The 27,410-nt window shown below is 44.5% G+C and overlaps 1 protein-coding gene across 5 annotated transcripts in view; it reads left to right on the forward strand.

The window, feature by feature from the left end:
- The window catches only part of mib2 (MIB E3 ubiquitin protein ligase 2), a 281,262-nt gene that overhangs the window by 34,235 nt on the left and 219,617 nt on the right, over positions 1-27,410 (forward strand). The window contains exons 1-2 of one of the 5 annotated variants that reach the window (XM_085967468.1): positions 14,741-15,957; positions 17,811-17,891. The exons of 2 other annotated variants lie outside the window; for them this stretch is intronic. The gene's annotated coding sequence lies outside the window, so the exon portion shown is untranslated. Of the gene's footprint in view, positions 1-14,740; positions 15,958-17,810; positions 17,892-27,410 lie in introns of those variants that run through there. 2 more of the 5 variants (XM_085967466.1, XM_085967470.1) reach the window with 2 other exon arrangements.

The following is a 27,410-nucleotide window of genomic DNA, read 5'->3' on the forward strand; positions in this document are numbered from 1 at the left end:
CGGCAGGAGATCGATACAGCAAATTACAGAAACATTTATATTACCGTATTTGATTATTGCCAAAATATATTTCAGCATTCATTGTAACATAATCGGACACATTGCAAAAGTACCCGATTCTTCTTCAGTAATTGATGAGAAGTCCTTAAGATAAAATAGGTTCTTTAGTTGCTAAGCATTCAGTGTGATGATCAATTTTAATAAAGGCTGTAAATGATTTGGAGCATCTCCTTGCTGGCACGACCCAATTTCTGGCTGCAGTTTATTTATTCACATAAATAAATCATTCCTCCAATAACATACAACAGCTGCAATTTGTCTGGTTAATGAAAATGCACGAAAACTCATTGATGGCTGCTTTTGGACATCTTCTGGGATCTCAACTGTGCTTGTTGACTGTACAGGTAGGGTTGAACAATAACCCAGCAGGTGATGTGTGTGATTAGTGCCACCATCAGTCTTGTGGAAATGTTGAAGTAGTTCGGGGGAAAGTTTTACAGGGCTATGGGGAAAGAGCAGGGCAGTGGGACTAGCTGGAGAGCTCTACCAAAGAGCCGGCACAGGCAGGATGGGCCGAATGGCCACTTTCTGTGCTATATTATTCTATGATTCCGAGTCCGTCTGAATTGCTCCTCCTGGAGAGAAAGAACAATGGGAGAAAAAAAAAGACAGTTTCTGAAATTATTGTATTGTATGGCAATCAATCATCTTGATTGTATAAGCTGTTCTATAGTGCACAAATGGATATAGAAATATATAGCTTAAATTAAGAATACGGCATAAGGATAGCCTTATTTTAGGATAGTAGTGAAAGACGGGTGGCATAGAAAAGAAAATGCTGGAAATACTCAGCAGGTCAGGCAGCATCCTGGAAAGAGAAGCAAAGTTAACGTTTCAGGTTGATGACCTTTCGTCATCTGATGGAAGACTATCAACCTGAAACGTTACCTCCTGTTTCTCTCTGCACAGACGCTGCCTGACCTGCTGAGTATTTCCAGCATTTTCTGTTCTTATTTCAGATTTCCAGCATCTGCAGTATTTTGCTTTTGTCAGAGAGAAGATTAGCCTGCCTGGTGATGGCATTGGAGAAATGAGGAAGAAACTACAGAGTGAGGAGTGATTGGGGCCTGGGAAAGGAGAGTCGGGACAGGAAGGGGAAAGAAGAGGCGTCGGTGGCTGAGACAACTACACAGAGATTCTCAATCTTTGAGATGAAAAGTCCATGAGTTCCTTGCTCTCGGTGCCGGAGTTGAGGGTAGAGGGGAAAGAGGGACAGAAGAGGCGGATCTGGGATTGTCCTTATTCTCCAGAATAATTCTGGAGTGATCGGAGGATTTGGTCATAGAGAGGATAATGTGCTATTGTTATAGTCAAACCAGATCTGGTGGTGATCAACCACGCCAGGTGTGTGCCAGGTGCATCTGAGTCTTTGGTAATATTAGAAGGCTGTTGTTCAACATTTCTATAAACTGTCAACTACATGCTCATTGTAGTTAAGGTTTATCTAAACTATACTGTGAAGTAACCATAAAATTATTTTATCTTTCATATTTGACCTCTTAAATTTGCAGTAATAATGTGCAGTAAATATTAATACAGCATTTTCTGTTCAGTGACATTAATACTGTCACCAAACATTCTTGATAAAAAGCAAGTGCATAGACTGCGTCAGTGCCCATTTCTCCTGGCATGGCGTAAAGCTAACCCTGAACAAGGTCAGTGCAAAACCTGGCTCAGTAAGTCTCCAGTTGCTAGGAGTTGGTTATCAGTAGCTCTCAATAATGCATATTCCAGCTAATCATGGCCTAATTTTATATTTTCATCCCAATTTGATTTAATTGCAAGCTGTCCTGTTTGATATTTGCCAGGCATGCTGTGCAGTATTGGTGCTTTTTTTCTCCCTATGTGTGCCACTGTCCTGGGAAAAAGCTCTTGTAAAATAGGAAATAAACCGTGCGTCATATAGCTATCAGTTTAATTTATGAACATAAGCAATGTTAGAAACAGGAAAAAGCCATTACGTCCAACGAGCCTGTCCCCTTTTTTCAGAGATCAATTTCAACAACTTGCTTTCACACACTATTGCTCAATCCCTTCTTCAAAAGCGCATCTAAGCATTTATACTGTCCCCTTTGCCCCTTTCCCTCCTCCGTAAAATGGAATACTGAAGTACTGTAGAATAATGATTTCTGCCTGTAGAAGCTTGTATGAACATATCTAAAAATAATCATTAATGTGGCAGGTTTGAGTGATGACCAGCGTTGGGACTTGAAAGATAGCTTTCAATTGTTTATGTGGTGTGCTAATATACTGTATCAGACACCTGAATCACCAGCGCAGAGCTTTGCAAATTGTATTGAGTGAAATGTTCCCCTCCCCATTGTCATCCCCAAACCGATCAGTAAGAACACAAGCTTCTAATGGTGAAACTTATGCAGTTTAGAATATATGGTTCCTGCTGCTAGAACTTGTGATGGTTGGTGTTAAAGGCGGCGGAGGGTTGAGTGGGTCAACACGCTAGCAGAATCAGCTGGCAGCTTTTGCATTAATCCAAGATTTCACCATGTGTTGGCTTCAACAGTGTCCATCTTTTCTGCTTGCCTATTGCTGCCCTGCATCTTATTGGTTACTCATTAATAAGATCAAACGCTGATATCCATTGGGGTAGATTTTCAACTTGCTGCTCGGCTGAGAAACTAGTTGGTCCCTGGCTTGATGGTAATGGTAGAGTGAGGGGTATGCCAGACCATGAGGGTACAGATTGTGGTGGAATGCAATTCTGCTGCTGCTGATGGCCCACTGCGCCTCACAGATGCCCAGTTTTGAGCTGCTAGATCTGTTCTGAATCTATCCCATTTAGTACGGTGGTAGTACCACCAACACGATGGAGGGTGTCCTCAGTGTGAAGATGGGACTTTGCCTCCACAAGGACTGTGCGGTGGTCACTGCTACCAATGCTGTCCTGGACAGGTGCATCTGCGACAGGTAGATTGGCGAGGACAATGTCAAGTAGGTTTTTCCCTCGTGTTGGTTTGAAGGGATGATTATTAGTCCTAGCCCCTTTAGGGCTACCCCGGATCAGGCGTATTCCTCAAGACGTTCACTTTCAACTAAAGTTTGAGGTAGCCGAATCCTAAAGGCGCTTAATTGGATCTAAAGGTCTGGACCATCTCTCCCTAAAGGAAAGGAACAACCTGAAAATGTTACCATCCTCCAGATAGCACTTTTAATAAGTTTAGCTAGACTGTAACGTACCGGATATTATGAGGGTCCGGAAAACTCCCCCAGAATTCTGCAACTCCTCACCAAAGAGTGTACAGAGATTGAGTTTGCGAGTTTGATACAGAAGTCTTGTGTGAGACAATTCTAAAAAATATATAGAATTATTAAAGAACCGACATGTAATTTACAGTTGGTGAGTCAATCGCAACATTAACAGTTCCAAAAAGAGAAAGCTTACAATCTTATTATCAGCAAACCTTACTCTCAAATCTTAACTTCGCTACAGTTTTACAGTTCTTAAAGTTCTATTCAGGATATCCACCAAAATCAAATACCTTTTGATCCCCGAGGTACAAAGAGTTGGAGACTTACAGAGCCGCCTCTGAAGCCGAGAATCGCTTTGCCCCTTTAAAGCGAGTCTACTATCCCATTTGAGAGTTCAATATTTATACCCTTTTCCAGTGGTATTTCCTTTAAGGTTTTCTGCTGATGCAAGCTAATTATCTCTAGTAATTTTTCTGTTGACCCCTGCAATTCTTACTGCCAGATCAGCTGGTAGCATTACAGAATCATGTCTCCTCTCTAGGTGTTCTAAGTTTACCATTAAAAAAAACGGTGTAACGGCAGGTGTGTTTTACTTGATGTCATTTTTACGAAGGCAGATGTTTCTTACTTTTATGTGCTTCTTTACGAAGTGTAAATTAGAACACCTTATCCAGGGTGAACCATTGCTTCATTCCGAAAGGTTCAGCCTGCCGGAGCCTTTAACCTCCTGTTTCAATAAGGTTATTGATTCAGTGTCAACAACTATCTTATCTCAATAGCCAGAATGCTTTCACAGCTTTTTCATCGTTCGGTTTCTCGATTTCCAAACCCAGTTTGTCATGTTTTAATAAGGCCAGAATTCTTTCACAAGATGGTGTCTTTTTCTGAATCGGTTACACGGCTCATTCCTTCACAGGTTCTCTCCCCACCTGCCGTAGGCCCACTCTGGGCAGCTAAGTCCTTCAGAACTCAGCCAGCTCGGTCAGTATTGGTGCTAACGAGCCACTCTTGGTGATGGACATTGAAGTCCCCCACCAAGAGTACATTCTCTGCCCTTGCTACCCTTAATGCTTCTTCCAAGTGGCGTTCAACATGGCTGAGCACTGATTCATCGGCTAAGGGAGGGCAGTAGTTGGTAATCAACAGGTTTCCTTGCCCATGTTTGATCTGATCCCATGAGATTTCATGGGGTCCAGAGTCAATGTTGAGATCTCCCAGAGCCACTCCCTCCCGACTGTATACACTGTGCTGCCACCTCTGGTGGGTCTGTCCTGCCGGTGGGACAGGACATACCCAGGGATGGTGATGGACGAGTCTGGAACATTGGCTGAAAGGTATGATTCTGTGAGTACGACTGTTAGGCTGTTGCTTGACTAGTCTGTGGGACGGCTCTCTCAATTTTGGCACAAGTCCCCAGATGTTAGTGAGGAGGACTTTGCAGGGTCGACTGGGCTTTGTGTGCCTTTGTTGTATCCGAATCCGGTGCCTAGGTCGATGCCGGGTGATCCATCCGGTTTTATTCCTATTACAGTACTGCTTTTCATAGCGGTTTGATACAACTGAGTGACTTGCTCGGCCATTAGAGGGCAGTTCAGAGTCAACCACATTGCTGTGGGCCTGGAGTCACATGTCGGCCAGACCGGGTGAGGACGGTAGATTTCCTTCCCTGAAGAACATCAGTGAACCAGATGGGTTTTTACGACAGTCCAGTCGTTTCATGCTCACCATTACTTGATACTAGCTTTTTAATCCCAGATTTATTTAATTAATTAACTGGATTTAAATTTAACAGAAATTAATAAAATGTTAATTCCCCAGCTGCTGTGGTGGGATTTGAACTCATGTCGCTGAGTTCTTTAGTCCAGGCCCCTGGATTACTAGTCCAGTAACATATCACGATGCTACCGTACCCTTGTATCAAGGTGTATTACATTAATATGGGTGCCAACATTCAAATAATTAAATTCTGTACAGGAGAACACTTATTCTATTTCCAAAGGCAAGCGAATACTCAAAGGATTAGAATTGCCAGGATGTTTTGCATTCTGAATATTCACATATAGAATCTGAGGTACAATAAATCTGCTGCTTACTTTTCCAGCCTTTTTTAGTTACGTTTAGTACTGCACCAGTCAAGTGGAAGTCAAAGTCATCGTATCATTGCCTTGTTAGGTATGTCACCAGGCTACATTACATAAGTGTGACTGTACGGAGAACTGTGTTTTCTTTGCTGTTGCTCAAGGTGATTGGTTGAGCTAAAGCTAATCTTCGAAATACATTCCTTTTTAAAACCAGTTACTTTACCATCTCTGGATTAAGTAATGGATTAACTTTCAAGAATATTTTACTGAGGGTATTCGTACCTAATTAACTGCTGGTTGCGATGAATTAATTCTCACTAACTCCCCACTTAATCTTGAGCTAAAAGGTTATAAGAAAAGATCAGCCATGTAGAGATTTACTTCTTTCTGTAAAGATACCATTCTAGCTCCTCTTCCCTGCATGTGGTCCTTCACCACGTTTTTTTCTTCCCCTTTTACATTCCTCCTCTTCAGCCCATTGTTAAGTGCCACTTCACGTCTGAGACAGCAGGTAGACACTTTGCAATCAGTCACAATGAGATAATGATAGGAGCCAAGGACCACTTGCTCTCCAGTTTTCTGCCATAATCCAGATTGAAAAATGGCAATGTGGGGAATAGCAGGTGTTAATCTGTGTCTTGCAGTGTAGTACATTATGTCCGTACACCAAAGGATGGTGCTGACAGGATTATCAGTAATCTAAAAATGTACTGTATTTTAAAAATTAACAAGACTTTATTTTAGTAATTTTTTTGCTCTATTTCCTCTGTAAAATCATCCCAGATGTGTGAGTATTGTGTGTTTGGCATCAAGCATATTCAAAGCTGAATAAGAAGGACATTTTGTTAGTTCAGCCGTGACTTCAACACTTCTGTATTTATTTTATGAATAGCAATACAATTCTGAGCTGCAGTCTATCTGTTCACTATTGTGTTTTAAAAGTTACCATTGCACTGCCAAAAAAAACTCCTTAATTGGCTGTGAAGCGCTTCGGGACGTCCTTGGGTCATGAAAGGCACTAGAGAAATGCAAGTCTTTTTCTTTTTAATGATCTCCGACGTGTCGTTCTTCTGCAGTTGCCTGTGGTCTGCAAATCTGCGCCTCAGTTCTGCAGCTGAGATTTATAGTTGTGATCTAAAACAGATTTTACACCTTCATTAGCTTCATTGGATATTGTACTTAAATAAAATGAAAAGGATTATCTGGATTTGCTTTCACACATTCTCTGTAAACACCTTCAACATGAGCATTTAGTTCACAAAATAAAAACGTGTTAGTCAATACTGATTGTAATTTGATAAAGAGAATTGATTCTGTTGTTCGTTATACTTTTATAAATCCTACAGAAAATCCCAGAATCTGATACTATAATTACTTCTTTATACTCCGAATACCAGGGTCATGTTTCCTGTTGAGAATGTAAGTGTAAGACACCGTTTTGCACATAAGGGTAGTTTTACTGCTGAACCAAGTCACCACCATGTTGCTTTGTCTATTCCTCTGTCCAGAAGATGCTGAGCCAAGCTGGAGTACAGTTCCATGGCTGCTGGTCGTCCTCTGGTTCCTTATCCACGTGTCAGCATTAACCCAGGCATTGAAGTTTAAAGGGCGTCACATTGAGTCCAGTCCTCTTCAGTAACATCTAAGCACACGTGCAGTTCCCAGCGGTGGTCCCAGGATAGCAATCAGGAGCAGCAACTCGAGCTAATTTATATTTTCACCCCTCCAGCAATGGAGATGCTAATTATGGTGTTCCACCACGCTACTAACTCGGCACAGACCGGGTCTGCATGGCTCAGTGCCACAGTAGGCCACGCATTTACCGTTATGCATTAGAGGAGCTCTTTACTAACATGTTCAGACCAAAGCTGAATACGCTACTTATTTTATACCTGGCATTTGAAATTATTTTGTGTGTGTCAGTTTGAGTTTCTCACGCAAATGTAATGTGGAGTCAACGCTTTCTCTTTTTTGTTCTTTAAAAACAACCTTCCTTCCTTTTTTTCCTGGTAATTTTCTCACTTCTCTTCTGAAGACATTGACTCCCTATTGGGATACGTTTCCATGAGCACCAGTTATCCTACATTACCTTGCACAAGTACCAATTCTTCATGTGTAACCAGAGTCGGTGAGTTTGGCAGGCCTCTGTGACCGTGAGGAAGATCACACCGAGCCCGGTCTTGCCCTCACTCAACATCCACTAACAATAAGGGTCACTGAATAGTGATCAGGCATGGGAACCCTGACCAATTTTATTTTTCCCCTTCTTCTCCTCCTGCTCCAAAACCATGGAGGCTAATTGTTGCACCTCTGCCATCACCCCAGTTTGAGCAGCTAATTTACATCGGAGATACGGCACAGAAACAGGCCATTCGACCCAACCAGTTCATGCCGGCGTTTATATTCCACTCGAGCCTCCTCCCGTCTTTCCTCATCTAACTCTATCAGCATAACCCTCTGATATACCTATCAATTCCTCCAATAAAAGGCGAAGAGTTACGAAGGTGACTAAAGGTTTTTATTGACTAAATAACAGAGCCCACTCTCGTGGGTGATCCGATCCAAGCAGGAGGAATACCAGCCAGTCGCTCACCTTTATACCTGGCCTGGTGGGTGGAGCCAAGGCGGAGTCGGCAGTGGTCATCCCAGGTATAGCAGTGTGGCAAGAGGCGACCTCGTACCGTGATACAATAGTGGTCAGTGATACAGTTATAACGAACAGTGGTGAACAGTGCTAACTACTAACAGTGATACAATAGTGAACGTGGTTTACCACATTCACCCCTTGTTTAGAATTAAGTCCGGCGGGGTGAAGTGTACTACCAATTCTGGTAGGTCAGTCTGTCCGGAGGCTTCGTAAGCCTCTCCGATCGCCGCAGCGGTGGTGTTGCCTTATCCGGTGCTGGTGCCTTATCCGGTGTTGATGCTGGTGTTTGCGTGGTCGGCGAGGGCTCGTGGGGTTCCGGCATGCCGTCTACCTGGACTGAGGTTGGGGGGGGTGGTGGCGGTGTTTCCGGATCGGCTGAGGGTGCGAGGTCTCGTAGGGAGACAGTGTCCTCCCGCCCGTCTGGGTACGCCACGTAGGCGTACTGGGGGTTGGCGTGCAGGAGGTTCACCCTCTCGACCAGGGGGTCCGTTTTATGGGTCCTCACGTGTTTCCGCAGCCAGACCGGCCCCGGGGCGGTCAGCCAGGTTGGTAGAGTGGTTCCCGTAGTCGACTTCCTGGGGAAAACGAACATTCGTTCATGGGGGGTGGTGTTAGTGGCCGTGCAAAGTAATGACCGGATGGAGTGCAGCGCTGTCGGGAGGACTTCTTGCCAGCGGGAGGTTGGGAGGCCCTTAGACTTTAAGGCTAAGAGGACGGCCTTCCATACCGTCGCGTTCTCTCTTTCCACCTGACCGTTACCTCTGGGGTTGTAGCTGGTGGTCCTGCTTGCTGCAATACCTCTCTCTAGGAGGAATTGCCGGAGTTCCTCGCTCATGAAGGAGGAGCCCCGGTCGCTGTGTATATAGTTCGGGAACCCGAACAAGGCGAAGAGGGCATTCAGGCACTTAATGACCGTGCTACTGGTCATGTCGGGGCAGGGGAAGGCAAAGGGGAAACGGGAGTACTCATCAACGATGTTGAGGAAGTACACATTACGGTCAGAGGACGGGAGGGGCCCCTTAAAGTCGATGCTCAGGCGCTCGAAGGGGCGGGTGGCCTTGATCAGGCTTGCTCGGTCCGGCCTATAGAAGTGCGGTTTGCACTCCGCACAGGTCTGGCAGTTCCTGGTCATGGTCCTGACCTCCTCGATGGAGTAGGTCAGGTTGCGGGCCTTAATGAAATGGTAGAGTCTGGTGACTCCGGGGTGGCAGAGCTGGTCGTGGAGGGTCTGAAGCCTATCGATATGCGCGCTGGCGCATGTCATTCGTGAAAGGGCATCAGGGGATTCGTTCAGCTTGCCTGGCCGGTACAAGATCTCATAATCGTAGGTGGAGAGCTCGATTCTCCATCTCAAAATCTTGTCATTCTTGATTTTGCCCTTCAGCTTGTTATTAAACATGAAAGCCACCGAACGCTGGTCGGTGAGGAGGGTAAATCGTTTGCCTGCCAGGTAGTGCCTCCAGCGCCGTACTGCCTCCACGATCGCCTGGGCCTCTTTCTCGACCGACGAATGTCGGATCTCGGGGCCCTGTAGGGTCCTTGAGAAGAAGGCCACTGGCCTCCCCTCCTGGTTTAGGGTGGCGGCTAAGGCGAAGTCGGATGCGTCGCTCTCCACCTGAAAGGGGATGGACTCGTCCACTGCGTGCATCGTGGCCTTGGCTATGTCTCCCTTAATGAGGGAGAAGGCCGCGCACGCCTCCTCCGTGAGGGGGAAGGAAGTGGCTTTCAGGAGGGGTCTGGCTTTGTCCGCGTAATTGGGTACCCATTGGGCATAGTAGGCGAAAAGCCCCAGGGTTCTCCTAAGTGCTTTAGGGCAGTGGGGGAGGGGTAGCTCCATGAGGGGGCGCATTCTTTCTGGGTCGGGGCCGATGATTCCGTTCTCCACTACGCAGCCGAGGATGGCAAGGCGCGTGGTGTTAAACACGCATTTCTCCTTATTGTAGGTGAGGTTCAGCCGTTGGGCCGTACGGAGGAATTTCTCCAGATTCGCGTCATGTTCCTGCCGGTCGCGGCCGCAGATAGTGACGTTATCTAGGTAGGGGAATGTAGCCTGCAGTTCGTTCTGGTCAACCATCTGGTCCATCTCCCTTTGGAAGACCGAGACCCCATTAGTGACACCGAAGGGGACCCTAAGGAAGTGGTATAGGCGCCCATTCGCCTCGAAGGCGGTATACTGGCGGTCCTCAGGGTGGATAGGGAGTTGGTGGTAGGCCGACTTCAGGTCGATGGTCGAGAATACTTTATACTGTGCAATCTGATTGACCATGTCAGATATGCGGGGGAGGGGGTATGCGTCCAGCTGGGTATATCTGTTTATGGTCTGGCTGTAGTCGATGACCAGGCGGTTTTTATCGCCGGTCTTTACGACTACGACCTGGGCACGCCAGGGGCTGCTGCTCCCCTCGATAATGCCCTCTTTCAGGAGGCGCCGCACCTCAGAGCTAATGAAGGCTCTGTCCCCGGCGCTATACCGCCTGCTTTTGGTAGCGACGGGTTTGCAGTCAGGGGTAAGGTTAGCAAACAGAGAGGGTGGCGGGACCTTGAGGGTGGAGAGGCTGCAGGTGTTACGCGGTGGGCGGTTTAACGTTTGCTGGTTGTTGACTGTGAGTGGGGGGAGGGGTCCACCGTATGCTAGGGTTACGCTTTGGAGGTGGGATTGGAAGTCCAGCCCTAGTAGGACGGCAGCGCAGAGATGGGGGAGGACGAGGAGTTTAAAGTTTTTATACTCCGTGCCCTTAACCGACAGGGTCACGACACAGTAGCCGCTGATGTCCGTGGCGTGGGACCTCGATGCCATCGAGATTCGGCTGCGCGTTGGTAGGACAGAGAGGGAGTAGTGGCTCACCGTGTCTGGGTGGATGAAGCTCTCCGTGCTTCCGCTGTCGAACAGGCAGGTCGTGGCGTGGCCGTTCACTTTGATGTCCATCATTGACTTGGACAGATGGTGCGGGCGGGCTTGGTCCAGGGTGACGGAAGCTAGTGTGTAGCCGAGCGAGTCGTTGTCATCTGCGGGCGAGGCGGTCGGGCGTGGTGAGTAAAATGGCGTCTCCCACGAGGTAGGGCCCCATGAGGCACTATTGGGGTCGGTTGCCTTAATCAAAGATGGCCGCCCCCATGACTCATGTGTGGGGATGCTGGCCTCAGTTGCCCTAAACAAAGATGGCCGCCCCCATGACTCATGTGTGGGGATGCTGGCCTCAGTTGCCCTAAACGAAGATGGCCGCCCCCATAGTTCGCATGCGGCACTGCTGGCCTCTGAGGATCCGCTCCTGCAGGCCTTGGAGAAGTGGCCTTTCTTCAGGCAGGTTTTACATATGGAGTTCTTGGCTGGGCAGCGCGACCTCGGGTGCTTCTCCTGGCCACAAAAAAAACAGCCGGCGGCCCGATCGCGGATGCCCGATGTCGGGGCCGGTGCCGGGGGTGGCGGGGCCGGTCGGGTCCGGGACGCCGACGCAGAGGTAGGTCCCGGGGGCGGCGCTGGGAAGGGTGCTGTGGTAGGGGTCGGGCCCGAGTCCCAGGGTCGCGAGCAGTACCTGGTGAATGCTTCCTGATCTTGGTGGGCCACTTCCAGGGAGATAGCGAGGGCTTCAGCTTTTTCCATGCTGAGGTCTTTAGCTTCCAGCAGTCTTTGCCGTGAGTACTCGGACCGTAGGCCTTTCAGGAATGCGTCGCGGATATTATCTTCAGTATTTTCGGCTGCCGACACCGATTTAAACTCACAGTTCCTGGCGAGTGCATATAGCGCCTGTGAGAATTCGGCTACTGATTCTCCTGGCTGTTGCGGCCGTGATCTTAGGAGGTGCCTAGCGTACATGTAGTTTACCGGGGTCCGGTACTTCTGTTTCAGCAGGTTGATGGCGGTCTCGTAGGTAGTCATGTCCTCGATGAGAGTGTATACTCTCGGGCTCAGTTGTGCCTGCAGGACACTTAGTTTGGATGCCTGAGGGACGCTGGATTCTCTCAGGTATGATTCGAAGCAGACCAGCCAGTGTTTAAAGTCTGCGGCTGAGTTTGCTGCTCGTGGGTTCAGGTCCAGGTACGGCGGTCTGAGGGCTCGCAGCCAAGCTGGCTGGTGTGGCTGTGCTCCTGGGAGCTGCGCTGGTGGCTCCTCCGCCGGTTGTGACTCGTTGTTGGACATCATTAAATTTAGTCAATAAAATTGATATACCTATCAATTCCTCCAATAAAAGGCGAAGAGTTACGAAGGTGACTAAAGGTTTTTATTGACTAAATAACAGAGCCCACTCTCGTGGGTGATCCGATCCAAGCAGGAGGAATACCAGCCAGTCGCTCACCTTTATACCTGGCCTGGTGGGTGGAGCCAAGGCGGAGTCGGCAGTGGTCATCCCAGGTATAGCAGTGTGGCAAGAGGCGACCTCGTACCGTGATACAATAGTGGTCAGTGATACAGTTATAACGAACAGTGGTGAACAGTGCTAACTACTAACAGTGATACAATAGTGAACGTGGTTTACCACACCCTCTATTCCCTTTTCTCTCATGCTTGTCTAGCCTCCCCTTAAATGCATCGATACTATTCGCTTCAACCACTCCCTGTGGTAGCGAGTTCCACATTCTCGCCACTCTTTGGGTAAAGAAGTTTCTCCTGAATTCCCTATTGGATTTCTTGGTGACTATCTTATATTGATGGCCTCTAGTTATGCTCTTCTCCACAAGTGGAAACATTCTCTCTCTATCCACTCTTCTGGAATCATAGAAAGTTACAGCACGGAAGGAGGCCATTTCGGTCCATCGTGTCCGCGCCAGCCAACAAAGAGCGATCCAGCCTAATCCCACTTCCCAGCTCTTGGTCCGTAGCCCTGCAGGTTACAGCATCTCAAGTGCACATCCAAAATTATTAATATTTATCTTATCAAAATTTTTCAGAATTTTAAAGACCTAATTTAAAGACATAATTTAACACAGACTGGACATTGAGCCTGGGATCTTCTGTACTAATATGGCTCCGCTGCTCATTCTCATAACCAACTGATCCATTGTCTTGGGGAATGGCTCGAGTTGAGTTAAATTAGTAAAATTATTGGAATATTTGACTCATTTCTTTTTGGCAAAGAATGTTGTACACAATCTAATTATTTCTGAAAACATTAAATACATGTTTAGTTATTACTGTGTATCATTACTTTCTTCTCTCTGACTATACAAACCCACGATTGCTCTATTGTGTCTGTGATCTTCATAATGTCAGTAAGTAAAAGCATTGCTGTTATTGTTCACAGCGTAATGCTATTTAATGCACTTAACTCTTGGAAATATAATCTTATTGCATTTTTATGTTAAATTGTAAGATTTCACACTCCATTGTTGTCAGGCTTCCTTCTAGGTGTGATTGGTTTCCATATTAATATAACATAAGAACATAAGACGGAGGAGCAGGAGTAGGCCATACGGCCCCTCGGGCCTGCTACGCCATTCAATAGGATCATGGCTGATCCGAACCTAGACTCACGTCCACTTCCCTGCCCGCTCCCCGTAACCCCTAATTCCCTTATCAGCAAGGAGGTAGCGAGGAAAAACAAATGTTTTGGCTGGAACAAAATGTAAATTTGTCAGTGAAAGAGCTCCTGTAACTGTAACGATCATGAGAAGAATTGATTAACAGTAAGGACTCAGATTTTACTTCTGTGAAACAAAACCCAACATTTAACGTAAGAAGGGCCCAGAGTTCAGTTTACTGATAAAGGCCCAGCTCGCAAATATTTGTCTTTGCAAAACAGTATTGGACAAGGTTGATAACTAACTCTTTTTTAAGCATAATCAAATTGGAACTAGATCAACAAAATCTTACTCAATCTTCGATGGCTCAATGAATCTGTCCAGTGACTAGCTAAGCCATATAGACCAGAAATGTCCCAGGTTCGATTTTTAAAAATTATTTGTTCCTGGGATGTGGGCGTCGCTGGCGAGGCCGGCATTTATTGTCCATCCCTAATTGTCCTCGAGAAGGTGGTGGTGAGCCACCTTCTTGAGCCGCTGCAGTCCGTGTGGTGAAAGTGCTCCCACAGTGCTGTTAGGGAGGGAGTTCCAGGATTTTGACCCAGTGACGATGAAGGAACAGCCGATATATTTCTAAGTCAGGATGGTGTGTGACTTGGAGGGGAACTTGGAGGTGGTGGTGTTCCCATGCGCCTGCTGCCCTTGTTCTTCTAGGTGGAAGAGGTCACGGGTTTGGGAGGTGCTGCAGTGCATCTTGTAGATGGTCCACACTACAGCTACGGTGCGCCGGTGGTGGAGGGAGTGAATGTTTAAGGTGGTGGATGGGGTGCCAATCAAGCAAGCTGCTTTGTCGCACTTCTTGAGTGTTGTTGCAGCTGCACTCATCCAGGCAAGTGGAGAGTATTCCAGCACACTCCTTACTTGTGCCTTGTAGATTGTGGAAAGGCTTTGGGGAGTCAGGAGTTGAGACACTCGCCGCAGAATACCCAGCCTCTGACCTGCTCTTGCAGCCACAGTATTTATGTTGCTGGTCCAGTTAAGTTTTTGGTCAATGGTGACCCCCAGGATGTTGATGGTGGGGGATTTGATGATGGTAATGCCATTGAATGTCAAGGGGAGATGGTTAGACTTTCTCTTGTTGGAGATGGTCATTGCCTGGCACTTGTGTGGCGTGAATGTTACCTGCCACTTATCAGCCCACTTATCGGTGGACTGCTTCATTATCTGAGGAGTTGTGGGTTGCGGCTGAAATGATTGGCCTCCAGCAACCACAATCATCTTCCTTTGTGGTAGGTATGACTTTAGCCAGTGATGAGTTTTCCTCCTGATTCCCAGGCTGAGTGCTGAATTGTCAAAAATGTCTACTTCAGAGGAAACATGAAACCAAAGTCCTGCCTGCTGTTTCGATGGCCAGTAAAGCTGCAGTGGGCTGCTGTTTCGATGGCCAGTAAAGCTGCAGTGGGCTGCTGTTTCGATGGACAGTAAAGCTGCAGTGGGCTGCTGTTTCGATGGACAGTAAAGCTGCAGTGGCCTGCTGTTTCGATGGACAGTAAAGCTGCAGTGGGCTGCTGTTTCGATGGACAGTAAAGCTGCAGTGGGCTGCTGTTTCGATGGACAGTAAAGCTGCAGTGGCCTGCTGTTTCGATGGACAGTAAAGCTGCAGTGGCCTGCTGTTTCGATGGACAGTAAAGCTGCAGTGGGAAGAGGGCGAGTCAGGAAGGAAGAGCTCCAATCGACCGAACGGCTTTCTTTGCCCAAACTGATCTGGTGGTCTTGTGAAATCTCTGACTTGAATTAAAGCTGTTCTGTTAAAGCGAGCTGTTTTGAAATGTAATAATGAATCAGTGGGCAGTTTTATTTCACTTCCCCCGCCCTCTAAATTTTTTTTGAGCCTGGGCTTGATGCACAGAATAGTAGAGATTAGACTCCGGTGTGGTACTCTGTGCACGTCTCTCTTACATGAACTGCTTGATTTACATTCGTTAGGTTTGTCCTGAATGCCCTGCACAGCAGGGGGAGGCAGCCTGTTTTATTTCGAAGTCTCCAGGGTTTGAGAATGAGCAAGCTTGTGCATTACCACAGCATGTGGAGCTTTGTCTGCCGCTTCACCTCTCCATTTGAGCTTTTGCCTACTGCATGTGGAAACTGCATCCAGAATGGCCCTTCGTGCATCGTTCATGAAGTGGCGATTAAGTAATTGGATCAGCGGCGCACCTTCTGCCTCGTCTTATTGAACAGATTACCTTCTGTGCTTTCCCTCTGAACCCAGACAGAACTGTCACTTTGAGAAATGTATTGTTGTACAGCCCCCTGACATGGCGGGCAGGGGTTGAAATTCCTCTCGCCGCTATCTAGACTCTACCCTGTGCAGATTTTTCCTTGCTGTGTGAAATACACTGAAAGCAACGTTTGGATTTATTGGCTGAAGAAATGAATCTCCCTGGAATTATTGCTGTTTATGGTTTGGTGCATTTCTTTTCAACTTGGCCAGGATCCTTACTAGAGGTAATGGAACATTTAATGTTGCATTTTGTTTTCTGTGCTATTCAAATTAAATTGGTCACATTGATCTTGTGACTGTTTGACCCTGTGAAGTTGCGGAGTGCTGCAAATTGTTCTACGTTTCTGCTGCGTTATCTAGTTATAGACCGAATCATTCAGGGTTTGAACTGATATAAGATGAACAATTCTGCGAGTGTAAGGCAGTGTATTTACTCGCACTTGCGCAATTAGCTTTTGAAATGTACAAAATGTTAGCATTGGGTGTCCAGTTGCCTTCGATCCCACTGGCGTTTCAAATTAATAACAACCACGACGTTATTTGGTACAATGCTAACTTTTTTTTAATGGGTTAGCGTTTGAAAAAGAAGCATCAATGGAAAACATGACGGCGCAAGTACATTGTTTAATTGTTTTTAACCAAAATCAAAGTCTTGTTTATAAAATAAACATGTCCTACACCAGCACAGCTGGCTTTAACCCTGCACGCATCGGCAGCTGGTGGCAATTCAAACAGCCCTTTATTCCCTATCAGGTTTCTCTGGGGTTAAAGTTGACCCTCTTGTTCGGTTACCTAAAGATCACTGCCAGTTCTTTTCCTCCACTCTTAGATCAGTGCCAGTTGGTTCTGTGCCTGCATAAGCAGTGGTTTCTTTTTATTCGTAGGAAGTTTAGTGAAATACAGCTTATGAGAGCACAAATGCAAAAATACGACAGTGTGCTGATATTTTAAACACTAGGATATATAAGAATTTCCAGTAAAGCCGCAATAAGATAATTCTGTGCTGCGCTCGCATGAGAAAGAAGAGCTTCCTGGTGCTTATGAACGGAACAGCCCAGCCCAGCCCAGTCAGTATTCATTAAGCTGTGTGACGGGAGGTCCAGCTGGCCTGAGGAGGCGAGGGTTTGTGTTCGCGCAGGAACCTGTCTGGGTAATGTCTAGTCAGGATTGTTCGACCGCGATAAAAGCTGTAGAAAGAGATGCATAGCTAGGAATAACCACTCAAGATGTAACTTCAAATATTTCCAGCATTTGTTTATTAGATTTCTATATAATTGGGCTTTTGGAATAAAAGAGAAGGAAAAAATATTTTGGCTTTTTAACTGTTAACCCTTTCCTTGCTGAATAACTAGTGCCTTGGGCTAGCACAGGTTCTGAGAGTCTGCTTTTAAGGATAATACTCCTTGCCCTGCTGAATAAAGAGGAGCTTCAAATATTGAACATAAATTACTGTTTTCTTTTGTTTATCCTTAAATGTCTTTTCCATTTGGGTTACTCTCTGTCCCTATTGAGCTCTCTCAAGTCAGAGAGATTTTGAGACGATGTAGACTGAAGCTCCCTCTATGCAACTCCTCATTAAGCAATCTGGGTGAAGGGCAACAGTTGTAGCCCAACACCAAGGCCGGAGAGAGTAGGCGAGCGGTTGAAGTACTGTTTAGGTGTGTACATTGTGTGGGCTGCTGGCTAACTTTAACCCGTGTAAGCCTCTGTGGTGGCCTATCAACTCTCAGTGGGAGATGACGATCTCCTGCCCTCTGGATACAGGATGGCAGTTGTCAGCCTGCACCATGCTGGTAAATTCTGGCCTTGCAGTGTCCTGTTGCTGTCTTTGGCTAGACAGTAGAGAATGAAAATGAAATGGGCCTTCCCCAGCATTCACATGGCTGGATTTTAACACCCAAAAACGGGTGGGTTGGGGTCAGGACAGAGGTTAAAATGTAAAAAATCTCCAACCCACCCACTTGCGGGTTTAATGGAGGCAGGACAAATGGAGGGCAGCCAACCAGCTCCAGGAGGCGGATTGGCAATTGAAGTATTTTAATGAGGCCTGCAGGCTCTGATTTAACCTGTTTTGCAGGTTTATCTGTGGCCTGACTGGTTTCCCAGGCCTCTGGAAACCTGGCAGCTGAAGGGAGGTGAGGACAGCTTCGGGGAGAAGGTAAGTGCTTCCTCCCGGCCCCCCAAGATCCCACCCCCATCAGACCCCCCCAGGGTTGGAAATTGGACAACCCCCTCCCTGCCCCGCCCCGGGCTTGGGATCAGACCCCCCGCAGGGTCGTGGATTGGACCTACCTGCTCCGGAGTGCTCCCCACCTGACTGGAAGACAAGCCTGCCAATCAGGCTGACTTCCTGGTGGGGAACCTGTCAATGACAAAAGATGCACGCCGTGGAGTTAAAACACCACAGCATACGGGACAACCAGGACTTCTAGGTTTCCCATCCGAAACTCTGCCCAAATACCGACGTAACCCACCCCTGGTAATATCCAGGCCAGAGTGTCAGTGAAGCTGTTGTATTCAATCTGCAAGGTCTGTGGGTTTAGTGGGGAGCTTTTACTGGTACTCTGAACGCTGAGGAAACACTTTTTTTCGTCTTCATGCTCTCAAATGAGAGGAAGCAAAAGAACATCCTGATAGTAGCACTTGCACCCACACCAGCTGGGCTGTGAAGCCAGAAATACAAAATAGGAGAAGCTGGGAGACAATAAGTGAGAAAAAGACAGGAGATCAGACAAAAATAGAGCTAATCGAAACCAGAGGGCGAGAAGTCCAATGTCCCGTGTAATGTCCTGTGAAGGGTGCAGTGTGGGACGGAGCTTCCTTGTCGCTGATTAGGCAAATGGATTTTGAAGTTGGGGCAGGTAGGGCTTTGCGCACTGACACACCTGCACAGTGAACATTGTGCACTGGCTTCCCACCAACACTCATTACTTTAATGATCAAAAACAGCTGAGAAGATAGTCTGTTCTCTTCAATCATTCAAAATTTGAATGGTTACCAGAGATTGTTTTCATTTTTAAAACTTGCCTATTTGGCAGGCTCTGCAGTGGCTGTTGTTGAACGACAGCCATCGTTCCCTGTGTTCGATTGCAGGTGACATCTGATTGATCTTTGGTTTAAAGCTTTCCTTCCTGAACATATCACTGGCTTTCTCGAATGATAATTGAAGAAATCTAGTGAGCCAGAGGAGAGTGCGAGAGACAGAGAGAGAGATTGATTGAAAGTATATCTTCTTAAATAAGGATTTGCGTAGAACATTGATTGGTTACTTGCAGTGTTGAACAACACCAATTTTTTTAAATACCTTTTCAGACTCTTGTGACAAGCAGCAGCCCGTAAGCAAGTCACTGCTTGTGATTGTGGTGCTTGACCAAAGTTAATGAGTATCTCTGGGTTCAGCAATGCCAAATCTTGGGGTTTTAAAAGGCTTATGAAGGGAAGACTGGGGGCGGAAGGAGGTCGTGGGAAGGAGTGAGTTAGAGTAGGAGACAATGCAATAAGTTCAGAGAAGAGGAACAGCATGTAGGACCGTGTATATAGGAAGAGCTACGCAGCAGTGTGAATGTTCCCACTTCTACCCATCCTTATGGCCTCTGAGTGAGGGTGCCAATTTCTGCACAATGATGGAGATTGTGATGCTATGGGCCCAAACCCACTCTGTTGGATAGAGACTGTTCAAATTAATTTTGTAAAGGATTGCCACAAATGGCAGCAATAAGAGGCTTTAACATAGAAACATAGACGATAAGAGTAGGAGTAGGCCATTCTGCCCCTCGAGCCTGTCCGCCATTCAATGCGATCATGGCTGATCATCCAAATTCAGTACCCCGTCCCTATAGAAACATAGAATACCACAAGTGTAGGCCAGATTTTAAACCCAGGTCCCAGAGGTGAAAGGAAAAGGCTAATCTACCCTGTCGACCAGTCCCCCCACCCCAAATACTCTTTACCTGATCATTTCTACATGATATGTTATCAAAACATGCATGTAAATTCATGGTCTTTACTGTTGCCTCCAGGTTTGAGATGGTGAAAAAATAATGTGGGGGATTATGTAGTGGACATTGATCAGATATTTGTCATCTGTAAATTTACCAGCAGTGTCTTGATCTCTCATTTACTACACCACCTTGTCCATTGGGGCACAGTGCTGCATCTATCTGCTTCAGGATGCAGTTGTGCATTGTTGGACACAGCTCCTAGTACTGAGGAAAGTATCTGCGTTACAGGGCAATATCTAATGTGACAGCTCTGTCCTGTCACTCCGAGCCACCTCACCTGCCCACACTTGTAAACCCGCTTGCAAATTATTCTAGAACCATGATATTAATCTTGTATGCATATTTACATAAGCATTTAATAAAAACATTTCCATGAAAATGTGACATTTTTTAACTTTAAACGTGGATGCAATCTCAACCATTCTTAATAATTCAAAAAGGATATGTTTGATATAAAGATCGGATCGATAGGGATATGTTTGATATAAAGATCAGATGAAAAGAAAACTACAAGTGCTGTAAATCTGAAATAAAAGCAGAAAATGCTGGAGGTCATTCAGCTTCTGAAAGAGATAGCTCAATGTTTCGTTACTGAACTGTTGCTGGCTGATTCACTGTATTTGCAGCATTTAAAGATGTGGATTCTCAATATGGTTGCTTGGGAGTTCTAAAGTGGCAGATGTCCGATCTATTTGCTAGAATGGACCCGTCGCACTTAGCAGCTGGTCAGGGGCAGTCATGAAGATGGAGGGCTGAGCTTGGGCTCAGTGGAGATAATGAGTAGCCTGAAGCCATTGATGAGGTCCATTTAAAATTAAGGCTGTAAAAAAATCACAGCTTATAAGACTTTACACAAACATGACATTTTGGCTACGAGTTTACCTTTTTATCATTATGTTTTTGAAGTTAACCTGGAAGGCGAGTCTCAAAATATTACCTGAATAAAAAGGAGAAAATTTATGGTCAAAAAATGTGACGTATTTTTGATGCCTTTGAAAAGAGCAACTTAAAGGGAAGTATCAGTGACCTCAAAAAATCTGTTTCAACTGCTACACTTTTAAAAATAATTTGTGCTAAAAAGCATCGAGTTGAATTTATGATGATCGGAAAATTCTGGGACTACATTGCAGGTCCATAAAGCATTGATAAAGAGAAAAGAATCATTAACTTTCAGTTGCAGATTCTTCATCAGAACCAGTTCCGACAAAAAGTCTCCATCTGAATCTTGTGACCTAAATAGGAGACTTCCTGTTTTCTTCATACCGTCTGATCAACTGTGAGATGGTATTCCAAGGAGTAGAGTTTTTTTTAAATAAATTTCTCTAAATTGTTTAATTTCTGCTGTGTTAGTAATGACCTGACGAAAAAGTTGAATGAAAAACCTTGCCTCCTTTTTGGGATCTTTTGCTAATAGTTTCTTTAATCATAATCAAAATATTTAGTTTTAGTTTTGCTATATGTGTAGACGAGTGTTTGAGCTGATTTTGTTTAATTTCTTTTGATTTAATTGGCCTTCATTTTTACAGGTGGGGAGTGGTGTTAAAATCAAGGCCATTAAATCTAATTAGTTAACGCTTATTTGAACTAATTTGTAGTTTTTTTGCAAGGTGGTAAATCCACAATTCAGTTTTTCCTTGTCTTTTTTTGATATAATTTGCTTGTCTCATATACTGTTTATTTGTTTAAGCAGTATAATGGCAGTTTCTGTTATTGGACATCATCCTTTATGGCTGAAACCTGTCTTTCATTTCTGCTCTTACAGAATAAACCTAGGTCTGATTGCTGTAACTTGCTTAACGCCATTTACATCTTCAGACTCCGTGACAGAAAATATTGCACATGAAATCAGCTTCATACAGGCTAGAGCAGCTAATAACATTTATTTGCACATAAATAATTTATGCAGCAAAGATATTAAGTAAATGCTATTATGCAGCATAAATAATTTACAAAGCATGCATTCAGAATATCCACGTTCAAAGCCCAGTTGCTCCACCAGATTTTTTTGAAGTTTGCCAGTTTCTTGGTGTGCCTAACACTTAATGGCAATTTGTGGGAAATGTGCTAGCAGAAGGCTCACATTCTGAATAAATTGTTAGAAATCCAGCAAAGAAGTGAAGAACAAGAAAGATCCTGTTGTTTTAATCCTTACTTTATTGGAAGTCAATCAATTGTGATCAAAGCCGCAATACTATTTTGATACATGTTCTCGGAATATTTTTTTCTAAGACTGGACCGCAATAGCGTGAAGATCCCATGGGGTGCAATTAAGTAGGTAAACAACGGTCTGAAATTTTAGTTGATTTAACGCTTCAGTGTCCACAGCCATAGGCTGATTTGGGAACCTATCACCTGCCACATTAGTCAACCATTATTAATGCGAAAAAACAAGGAAAACATATTTTATGTCTGATATTGATGACGTTTATTTTAAAAATTGCTGATTGACTGACCGGCACCAATTTGCACAACACGACTTCGGATTTACACTTGGACCAGTTAGCCAGTTTAAAGTGCTAATTCACAAACCAGCACTAATTTCACAATTTGTGACAATGAGCTATGAGATTGCTTTCACAGAGTTTCAAAGAATAGCTGCAGTAATATACTGGTTAGTAATACTTTAAAATATCTGCCTCTGATATCCACTTGCCCACAAGTAAATCTGCATGAAGTTCCCATGTATCCTGTGAGTGTGAACCCAAACGCAAAACATTTCACCACTTTGGGACTTGAGCTGCAAAATCATGATGCACATATTGGGTTCAGTTACAGAGATTTTTAATGTAGTCGAGGCTAGGGTCTAATTTAAAGAAAGGAAAGACTTGCATTTATATAGCACCTTTCATGACCAGGTCGTCTCAAAGCGCTTTGCAGCCAATGAAGTACTTTTTGAAGTGTGGTCACGGTTGCAATGTAGGAAATATTGGTCAAATGTTGCAGAGTAGAGGGAGAAATTACTCTTGCAAGGGTGTAACAGCCAGTTTTATTAATTGCTGAGGAAAGACTGTGAGTTGAGGAATAAAATGTGTGCTTCTAACACGATGATAAATCTAGTAGGCTGGGAACGGTGGCATACTGGTTATGTTACTGGACTAGTAATCCATTTGACCTGGACTAATGATCTGGAGACATCCCACCACGGCAGCTGTGGAATTTAAATTCAGTTAAATAAATCAGGAATAAAAAGCTAGTCTCAGTAATGGTGACCGTGAAACTACCGGATTGTTGTAAAAACCCACCTGGTTCACTAATGTCCTTTAGGGAAGGAAATCTGCCGTCCTTACCCGGTCTGGCCTATATGTGACTCCAAACCCACAGCAATGTGGTTGATTCTTAACCGCCCTCTGAAATGGCCGAGCAAGACACTGGAGGGCAATTTGGGATGGGCAATAAAATGCTGGCCTAGCCAGCGACATCCACATCCCCACATGAATAATAAAAAAAAAGGTCCATCTCTCTTTTTGTACTGCATGACATTACAGGGGATAGAGTTTCTGCTAGTTTACGCTGATATTTGCAATTCGCGCAGCAACGGCCAAACGAGTGCAAAAGATAACGGAATTTCAAGTGCGCTTCAATTTTGTTCAGCACAAGTAGAGATTCCACACTTGTTTGTGTTGGTGTAAAACAAAATTGCGCTGGAAGCTGGCCCCACCCAAAAAACTGAGATCGAATTAATCACCATGGCGAGTTTCCATGAATTGCGCTTGCGGGCCTTCGGGGAGGCTATTAAAATTTAAGTTGGTTTTTTAGGTGCAAGGGCGCTCATCGGAACCTTTTAAAAAAGCTTTTAAATATTAAGAAACTGTACACCAATAAAAGTAGTAAGTGGTTCTGTATAGTTTTTTAAAGTCATTTTCAGTGATTTAAACTTAGGTTACTCACAGGTGGTAGACTAGACACTCTGATTAAAAATGCTTATTTTTTGTGTTAAACCCATCTTAAGCTGTACTAATCAAACGGCACCAGGTTACTACCACACAAATATATCCAGGAATATTTTTAATGCAAGACAGAAAACAATTATGTTCTACTGCGCTGGTTCATGGACGAGTTTACCTGTGTGATTATGCAAATGATGCATTTGAGCGGAAACTTGAGCAAAAAACTCAATTCAAAAAACTCAATTCAGAAAACTAGCTTAGTTTTGAGCGCAATTTGCGCCTGGATTGCCAATTGCGCCCAAAATGGAAACTCTATCTCTGTTTATAATCCTGTGGCTATTTGAAGAACAGGGGGTTCAACATTTTTCCCTCCGCCAACAACATTTCAAATAAAGTAGTCATTCGCCTCATAGTTCTTGTGGTATAGTGCAGTCCACAAAATGGCGACGGTGCACTCCAAAGTAATTTATTATACGTGAAGTACTTTGAGACTTTTCTGAGAGATGTGATAAGGCACTTCTAGATGCAAGTATTTTCTTTAAAGCTTAAGTGTCATCCTGCAGCTAGATTGAAAACATATTTCAAATACCTAACCACTATATTCGGTTTCCAAAGCTCCCTGCACACTTCTTTTATAGGCTTGAAGAAGTGCCTGTCCTTCCCCCCCCCCCCTCCCGCAATTAGTAAGCATGATCATCTTGTACTAATTTGTATATTGTGTTAGTAACGCAGACCCTGGACTTCCTTGCTCATTGCATTGGTAACTCGCAACATGTTGCACGCTCCTGTGAAGCGCCTTAGGATGTTTTGCTACGTTAAAAGGCACTATATTAATGTAACTTGTTTTAGTTGTAAGGTCATACCAGAAAATATTGTGAGGAAGGATTCTATAGTAGCAAAAAGAGAAACTAAGAATATTCTAATGTACATGGTGTGTGCACTGTCCTGTTGTTCAGTGTACAGACGAGTTATGTTGCAGTTAATCCCATTGCATATTTATATGATCAGTAGGAATATAACATAAAATATCTTGTGAATTGTTTTCATTGACTATTGGACAAAAAGATATGCACATGTTATCAAGCACCATTAGATCAGTTTGGCGTATGATATCATGTAATAAAATGGTTAACACTTTGATTAATAAAAGCTTTGCTCTTTTCCAGCTGCAGTATAGTATTATTCTGTGCTATTGATCTTTTGAAAATATTAGTTAATATCAGACTTTGTACTTTACAGTAGGCTGTGAAGATCAAGTGGAGCTCGTGTATACTTTAAAATAGATCAATGGAACTAAGAGGCTGTTTCAAGCGGTGACCTGTAACTAGAATTATTAATGGTAGAGTATGAAGCATTGAAATACTCTCTCTTGTTTTTCTTGAAATAGTCGAGTATTTTTGTTCTCTCAGTTGTCGAGAATAAGTTGCGCTTCCAGTGAGTGTACAGACTTGAGGGTTCAATTGTTGCACGGGGCGTGCTGAGTATTACAGTGGAATCTTTATCTCTCTTCAAATGTCTGAGAACACAAGAGTTTGAGGCCTGTGGGGTGGAATCGGGAGTGGGAAAGAGAATTCTCTCTCTCATCGTTCCCTAGTGAAGAACGGCTGTTGGGAGTGGAAAATTCTCATCAGCTGGATTATGCAGACTCTAACGGAGAGAGATTTGGAAAGAGAATGTCATTAATGTAGACAATTTCATAAGCATAAAATTATTCAACAAAAGGTGTGATCTTTTTCAAAGTAAAACATTTATTAGACTGCAGCATTCTCCTTGCAAGTCTTGCGTACCATGTATGATTGTGTACTTCTGAACTATGGAGAACTCTAATTCTTCACATGATCTTGAATACCTTAGCCTGTGTCTTTTCTCATTCAATCCCCCTCCTTTATGATTCCTGGCCAGCGAGCTTAGTATGAATTTCAAATGACAACCAAGGAACAGCTTTAAAGTAACAATAATTGGAAATATTTCTGCTGTCCGCTCCTGTCTGATAGTGTGCAGAAAAGCCCGAGACCGTTCTGTTTACTTTTGGTAAAACTCCAGCTCAAGGATTTTCAGGCTTCACTGCATTAATTCAGAAATGGCAAAAATCAGGAAAGGATTGCTTTCATATAAACTGAACCTTCCAAATGGTTGTACTGATATTATTTATAAGGTGAGGATTTCACTTTATGGGTGAAACCTTTGTAACCTAGGTTATTTTTGTTAACCGTCAGTGGGCCTTTTAAGCTGAACTAGAAAATTGAAATCCCTGATTCTGAAAAATGGCAATGTAAAGCCGCCTTTCACCTTTACATGTTTTCTCTGCCTTTTGATGTTTCGAGTAAGACACTAGAAAATGTGCACAAGCTACAATACAAGTATCAGGAACGGTAGCATAGTGGTTATGTTACTGGACGAGTGATCCCGAGGCCTGGACTAGTGATCCCGAGGCCTGGACTAGTGATCCCGAGGCCTGGACTAGTGATCCCGAGGCCTGGACTAGTGATCCCGAGGCCTGGACTAGTGATCCGAAGACATGAGTTTAAATCCCACCACGGCAGCTGGGGAATTTAAATTCAGTTAAAGAAATAAAGCTGGAATAAAAAGCTGGTATCAGTAATGGTGACCATGAAAGTACCGGATTGTCATAAAAACCCATCTGGTTCACTCCTGTCCTTTAGGGAAGGAATCTGCCGTCCTTACCCGGTCTGGCCTGTGTGTGACTCCAGACCCACAGCAATGTGGTTGACTCTTAACTGCCCTCTGAAGTGGCCCAGCCCGCCACTCAGTTATACCAAACCGCTACAAAGAACGGCGGCTCAAGGGCAATTAGGGATGGGCGATAAATGCTGGCCTTGCTGGTGAACATCCATGAACGAATAAAAAAAAACCTCAACGCTACAGCCATGAAGAAAGATGAAGTTACAGTTGTATTGTTTTGAGAGCCTAACTCTAGGCAAGAGACTTGATCCATTATTTCACAGAAACCGGGTGGATGACACTAGGCAAGAGATCGATTTATTAAAAGTTATAGTTTGGATGGATTTAATGGAATAAGATAGACTGAAAAGAAAACTAATTTTAGGTGTGTTGGGAGGTGCTTCGAGAAGACTTACTGAGTTCAAATTTCCTTCGCATTGGTCACCTCTTGAGCTGTCCCTGCCTTGAGGAACCATAACTATTTTCCTGAGGTGCAGAGATGCTTGATACATGGCCAGTCTCGCAGAGATCTACAACCTATATGAAAATACTGTATAGTGGTATCTAATGTACCTAGGGTTGTGAATCTTTGGAATCCTCGACCCCAAAGGGCTGTGGATGCTCAGTCGGTGAGTATATTAAAGGCTGAGGCAGATAGACTTTTGGACTCTGGGGGAATCAAGGGATATGGCGATTGGGCGGGAAAGTGGAGTTGAGGTCAAAGATCAGCCATGAATGAGCAGGCTTGAGGTGCCCTGTGGTCTACTCCTCCTAATTCTTACGTTCTATATGATTGTACGGGTACATTTCCTGATTTGAGGCATTTTTCCATTAATTTAGTTTTGCAGTTACTTCTTTAACTCATAACAACTTTAATCACTATAGTTAAAAAAAAAATTAAAAAAAAATCCCATCTGAATTTAGAGAATCACCAGTACTATAAAAAGAACATACATTTATATAGTGCCTTTCATGTAATGTAGCCAGACGTAGGGGCCACTTTGCGCACAGCAGGGTTCAACAGACGGCAAATGCGATAAATGACTAGTTAATCTGTTTTGGTGGTGTTGGTTGAGGGAGATCTGTTGGCTAGGACTTTGGGGGAAA

Source organism: Somniosus microcephalus, chromosome 25 (assembly GCF_052327205.1).
Source record: "Somniosus microcephalus isolate GS21.2 chromosome 25, FLI_Smic_1.0, whole genome shotgun sequence".
Classification (NCBI taxonomy): domain Eukaryota; kingdom Metazoa; phylum Chordata; class Chondrichthyes; order Squaliformes; family Somniosidae; genus Somniosus; species Somniosus microcephalus.